Source organism: Sinocyclocheilus anshuiensis, unplaced genomic scaffold (assembly GCF_001515605.1).
Source record: "Sinocyclocheilus anshuiensis isolate Anshui unplaced genomic scaffold, SAMN03320099.WGS_v1.1 scaffold1257, whole genome shotgun sequence".
In the NCBI taxonomy this organism is placed as follows: Eukaryota; Metazoa; Chordata; class Actinopteri; order Cypriniformes; family Cyprinidae; genus Sinocyclocheilus; species Sinocyclocheilus anshuiensis.
Window position 1 is genome coordinate 305415 of NW_015548249.1, and position 6398 is coordinate 311812.

General features: G+C 41.7%; 1 protein-coding gene across 4 annotated transcripts in view; it reads left to right on the forward strand.

Annotated features, from left to right (window-relative positions):
• pik3cb (phosphatidylinositol-4,5-bisphosphate 3-kinase, catalytic subunit beta) overlaps positions 1–6398 on the forward strand; it is a 52011-nt gene that overhangs the window by 30407 nt on the left and 15206 nt on the right. The window lies entirely within an intron of this gene.

The following is a 6398-nucleotide window of genomic DNA, read 5'->3' on the forward strand; positions in this document are numbered from 1 at the left end:
GGGGTCTGAATACTTTCCGTACCCACTGTATATATATACATGTTAAAATGTTAATTAAATAAAAAAAATATATTATCTGTCAATGATGGCGTTCAGTTCCCTTTCGAGGGAACTTCGAACTGCGTCCTCTAGCGGTCGCTATGGGGAACGCCTTCAGCGTGACCAGTGTCTGAAGAATACATCTAAACACAACAATAACATTGGCCGGCTGTGACATCATCACCCGGCGTGACCACAGTATAAAAGGGCGCCGAGAGAACACGTCATCCTCTTCTTCGTCTTCAATGACTGTTTTGTTTGAAGCGTGCATTTCCGGTAAGGACGATTACTCTTCTTCACCATGGCAAGCACTAGTAAGGTGTTTAAGAAGTGTGTGGATCCGTGTCCTCGTTATTTGACACCTGATGACACACACAATCTTTGCGTCTTTTGTTTGGGCGAAGAGCACGCACGCGTTGTCCTCGAGGGGGCAATCTGCGTGCACTGCGAATGTTTTTCAATGAAAAAGCTCTGTTCTCGTTTGTCTCTTTTTTCGAGTAAAGAGGGGAGCTATCTGCTTCCCGCGGTTCAGGACCCGCCGCTGCTGAGGCACGGAGGAGAATGGGGACAGCCATCAGCTCCCCGTGGTTCAGGACACTCCGCTGTTGAGGCATGGAGGAAAATGAGCTTGTGGGGATCCCAGGTGGACCTGGCTGATGAGTTGAAAAAGGTTCTTTCCCTGTTGAAGAGACGCTGGCCTGCTATCTCTCTATGGGCGAGACATATTCTCTTTAGGCTCCCTCCCTGCCATCCAAACCCCTTCAGGATACAACTCGTTTGAATGGCAGGGCATACGCGGCAGCAGGTCAGACTGCAGCCTCGTTGCATACCATGGCGGTGCTTCGGGCTTATCAGGCTGATCTGCTGAAAGACCTGGATAAGGGTCAGGGTCTATCCCCTGATGAGGTGGTTGAGTTGCGTCGCACCACAGATCTTGCTTACGGAGAGACATCTGTGGGTGAATCTGGTGGATATCGGGTCGAAAGAGAAGGGCTTTCTTTTTGATGCCCCAATTTCCCCTTCTGAGCTTTTCGGCACTTCCGTCGAGACAGTGGTCGAGAAGTTTAAGGAGGCCAAGAATATTGTGTATTCAATACTAGCCTTTCTCGGCAGTCCTTAATTCAACACTCCTTAATTCCACTCTGCAGTTCGAAAGACGGTCAGGCCCGTGGGTCCTCCCTGTCACACTGCCCTTATGGTCGAACCAGTAATCGCCCCTCTGCGGAGTGGGCTTGAGTACACTGCGTTCCCTGAAGTACGATGGAGTTGTGTTTCTGCGGAAACCCCTCTTGTATGCTTCTGCTCTGAGGAGCAGTAAGCTCTGTACGCATGCATGGTTATTGGGTCCCACTATTTCTTTAGATTCTATCAGGTCTGGTAGGGGTGGGCGATATGGAAAAAAAATATCATATCACGATTTGTTTTTTTTGTTTTTTTTTTTTAGAAATATCACGATTCACGGTTTTATCACGATTCTTTGTCATGTTGGTTTTACTATTTTACTATTTTGTTACTAAGTTGTCTGAGCAGTACAGCTAAACTAATTTCCCTATTATAAAAACAAAGCCAAAGCTAACAAAAAATACATAAATAAATAAAGAATGGCGGATATTTAGGCCAAAGTGGGCGAAGATAAAAATCTTTGACGTTATTTTATCTTTGTTATTAAAAAATAAGAACAAAGATACACATTACAAACACATAATATACAAATAAAACAAACAGTGTTTTATTTTTCTGGTACAATAAGTGTATTTATCGGGAGCATTCAAGAAATTGAATGAAAAATATAAAAATAAAACACTATATAGATTGATTCCTATTAAAGCAACTGTATTAAAGTTTTCAGTCAAGAGTAGTGAGTGATTTTTCTCTTTGTGTTTTGTTGTTTTATTAACATTAATGGAATAGTTCACCCAAAAATAAAAAATCTGTCATCTTTGTCAAATCTGTCATAGTGTTTTATTTTTATACCATCATTTACTCACTCAAATTTTGTTTTAAACCTGAATCAGTTTCTTTCTTCTGTTGAACATAAAGAATGTGTTTTGAAGAATGTGGAAAACCAAACAGTTGCTGGTCCCCAGTGACTTCCATAGTATTTTTTTTCCTACTATCAAATTAAAAGTGGACCAGCAACTGTTTGATTACCCACAGTCTTCAAAATATCTTATTTTGTGTTCAGCACAAGAAAGAAATTAATACAGGTTTGGGACAACATGAAAGTAAAAAAATAACAGAAATTTAAATTTAGTGTAACTATCCCTTTAATGACAGTCGGCAGCATGTTTAGTACTGTCCCTTTAAGACCTGCATGCATCTAAGGCCCTGTCCACATGAACGCGGTTATTTTCAAAACCGCAGCTTTTTCTGTGCGGTTTGGCCGTGAGCAGTGATTTTTCTCTTTGCGTTTTGTTGTTTTATTAACGTTAAATGAATAGTTCACCCAAAAAGAAAAATTCTGTCATCTGTCTGTCAATTCTGTCATAGTGTTTTATTTTTATACCATCATTTACTCAAAAGTTGTTTTAAACCTGAATGAGTTTCTTCTACTGAAAATAAATGCTATTTTGAAGAATGCGGAAAACCAAACAGTTGCTGGTCCACAGGGACTTCCATATAGTATTTTTTTCCTACTATCAAATTCAATGTGGACCAGCAACTATTTGGTTACCCACATTCTTCAAAATATCTTCGTTTGTGTTCAGCATAAGAAAGAAATTAATACAGGTTTGGGACAACATGAGAGTGAGTAAATAATGACAGAAAATACATTTTAGAGTGAACTATCCCTTTAATGACAGTCGGCTGAATGTTTAATACTGTGCCTTTAAGACCTGCACGCATCTAATATACAGGCATGTATCCGTTTTTCTCTCAACTGTTTACTTTCATTTTAGACATAATCAACTATATGTAAACCTTGTGTGTTTTGACAGTATTAGCTCAAAAGATAAATTAGTTCAGTAATCGGGCGCTGTTTGACAGGCTTTTAAGTGCGCGTGCTTCCAGTGTATGCGCTCAGAAAAAGCGCACGTCAGAACAGCACGTGATTGAAATGTTTAACCGGCAAGGATTTAAAGCACATGCAAATAATGTACTTTTGCGATTGCGAATTAGTGCACTGTCCCTTGAGAGTAAATCTACCGCCGAGTTAAAGGTGACATATCATGAAAATCTGATTTTCCAGGTTTTAAGTGCTATAATCAGGTCCCCAGTGCATCTACCAAACAAGGAAAGGTGAAAAAGGTTAACCCAGTAACTTTGTTTTGGTAAGCCTTTTTTCTGCAAGCATCTGAAAAAACGAGCATGTCTGATTTTGCTCCCCTAGTGGCGTTGCAAAGGGATCTCATTATGATATTACTGCCCCTTAATCTGTAAGTTTCCACCCACGGCACCGTCATTTTGATTTAGCAAGCGACAACGGTGTACATACGAGCACAAAACACTATTTGGAGTCCCATCCTCAGAGGAGACGAGAGCAGTGGATTTATTCATTTATTTACTTTGTATTGCTGCTGCCACACAGATCTAAAATAAACATGCAATTTATTTCCCAGCTGTTTACCTTCATAGAATGACGTTTAAACTAATATGGTTTAAAACGCATGATTTTAGCGCGATAAACATAATAATCAGAACCAAAACAGATGTTTTTTTAGCAGGTACGAGCTGTATTGTTTCTGCTTCCACTCAATAGGCAATAGGCATTTTCAAAATGATATAATAAATGATCTGTGGGGTATTTTGAGCTGAAACTTCTCAGACACATTCTGTGGACACCAGAGACTTATATTACATATTGTAAAAAGGGGCATAACTATGTCTCCTTTAACACTGATGTGAATGCATGTTGCGTTGTACAGTATATGATCGTGGCGCCAGAACTGCAACTGATAGAATGTGCGCTGCAGCACGATACTACGATATTTCTTCAAAAGCAGATCGTGGAAACATTTTAATCATCCACAATCAAAAATCCTGATATTGCACACCCCTAATTTAACAATAGGAAAATAATGTATTTATGTATTATTTATTTAAATAGCTTATTTAATAATAGGAAAATGGACACGCTATTGGTTTATTGTATGTTGAATTTTCTCTCAAAATGATAGATGTTATTTTAATAAAGTTAATGCATCCTTTTATTTGCATAAGATAAACATTTGACCCAGCTACTTGGTTTATATTTTTAATGTATATAATTGTATATTATACATGTTTTAAATTTGTATTGGTGCAGTGATGAAATATGGTTATACGGGACCCACGCTCTCTATCGAGATAGAGAGCATGAGATTGTGTCCAGCTGCACCAGTTGACTGTCTCTTATTGGGCCCTGCTGGGTTACCCCTTCTAATCTAGTGCCGCCTTCTGGTTGAGCTGAGAAGTGCTCCCCTCACTGTGAAGGGTTAGCAATGAGTCGCTCCCAGTATATACTGTAAGGGTCCGCCTCAGCTTGAGAGCCGAGAGCACTGCTCCCTAAAACTCCATTTGCAACGAAACTGAGTTGTTAGGCTCATCTCTGTCTTGGGACCCTGTTGTTCCCTGTAGAAATGTGTGATCCCTTTCTAGCAGGATCCCATTTCTGATGTCCCATTTGCTATCTATCTGCTCCACGGACATGGCTGCGCTCCCCTCACTACGGGAGGGCCCTTTTGAGTTCGCCGGTCCTGGGCAGACTGTCTGAGTCCTCCTCTCAACTTGAGAGCTAGGTCCTCTGACCCTGGGCTATTGATCGCTTCGGTCAAGCTGGGTTCCTCTCTCTCCTCGCTAGGGGTTAAACCCTCCGCTCTTGAGCTCCGTGGCAGTGACATCAGGTAGTTGGTCTGCTGGCTGCCTCCCTGATAAGCTGCCTCTATTTGGGTCAAGCCAGGCAGTGCTCCCCTCACCTCTGAGGGTTGTCTTTGAGCCTGCCGTTCCCGATTGAGCATCTGAAGACTTCTCTCTTCGAGTCCTCCGCTCGTTTGAGCTCCATTGAGTAGCAGCCTCAGGTTGCTAGGCCTCTCTCCGCCTCCCTGTTAAGCTGCTCTCCTTGTTGGTCGAGCTCAGCAGTGCACGTCGCTCTCAAATTGAGCGTCCGAGTCCCCCTTATATTTTTGAAGTTGGGCCTCCGCTCTTTTGAGCTCCGGATAGCAGTCATACCAGGCTGCTGGGCCATCTTCTGCCTCCCTGGCAGGTTGCTTGTTAAGTGAGCTAGCTGTGCTCCCCTCACCATGAAGGGCTTCTTGCAAGCATGCCACTCCCTTCTGGGCATCTGTGAGCAGATGCTCCGGGGTCTGTTCTGTGAGTGTGCCACAGTCACGTAGGGTTCCTAGGCTGGTCTTATGATAGCTTCGGTTACCCCTTAAGCAATGGTGTCTCTAAATCCATGCTATGGTAAGTGCACACTCTGAGCTTCTGTACTTTCTAAAATCAACATTGTGGTAAGTGTGCACGCTAGGCCTTCTGCACACTTTCTAAAATCCTGTATGGTAAGGGTTACGCGCTGTCAGCCTCGGTCCCTTTCTCTGAGTTGGTTTAGGCCCTGGTTTTCACTTTGGGCTCCACTCAACTTATGTATCTCTGTTGATGCATTTCAGAGCAGGGTGTTGCTACCAAAGATCTGTCGAGTCAGTTCTTTGAGCAGGTTCATTCAGAACTGGCGGTAGCCCTCTGGGTGGCAGGCCAGGGTCTAGTTTTTTTTTTTTAGACACCTGGCCATAGTGTTGTCACGGTACCAAAATTTCAGTATTCGGTACCAATACCAGTGAAAATCCACGGTTCTCGGTACCAATTTCGGTACCAAAGCAAAACACAAAAACATGCTAATTAAAAATTTTGACTACTTTCATTTAATCCAAAATGTGTACATATTTAATTTTAAAGGGCTTTTGAAAACCTAGAGCTATGTTTTTTTTTTTTTTACCGTAATAAAAGTTATAGGAGCATTAAATAGTTAATGAAACTTCATTCATATGCTCATTATATTAGCATTAGCCGTGATTAACTACTCTAATAACAGATTAACTACTCTAATAACAGCGTTCATTTCAATCCCACATTCAAATTAAAATATTGAATAATATGCAGTGTTTCCCCCAGAACGTGCATTCTATTTGTGGCGGCATATATATGCAAATTCATTTTCTGCCAGCAGGAGGCTTGTAGAGCGCGAGAGATCAGGTTTCCCCGGTAACGCTGTACACAAAGCAGCGCTCAGCTCACAAACGCTGCTCAGGCATTACAGGCAAGATGAAATGAAAATGACATCCATAATTTTCTGAAGACAGTCGGTTCCTTCAGAAATACAGTGATATAAAAACACCTGCACCGGGTTTCGACTTTGACACGTGCAGTGCTCATGTTTATTCAAC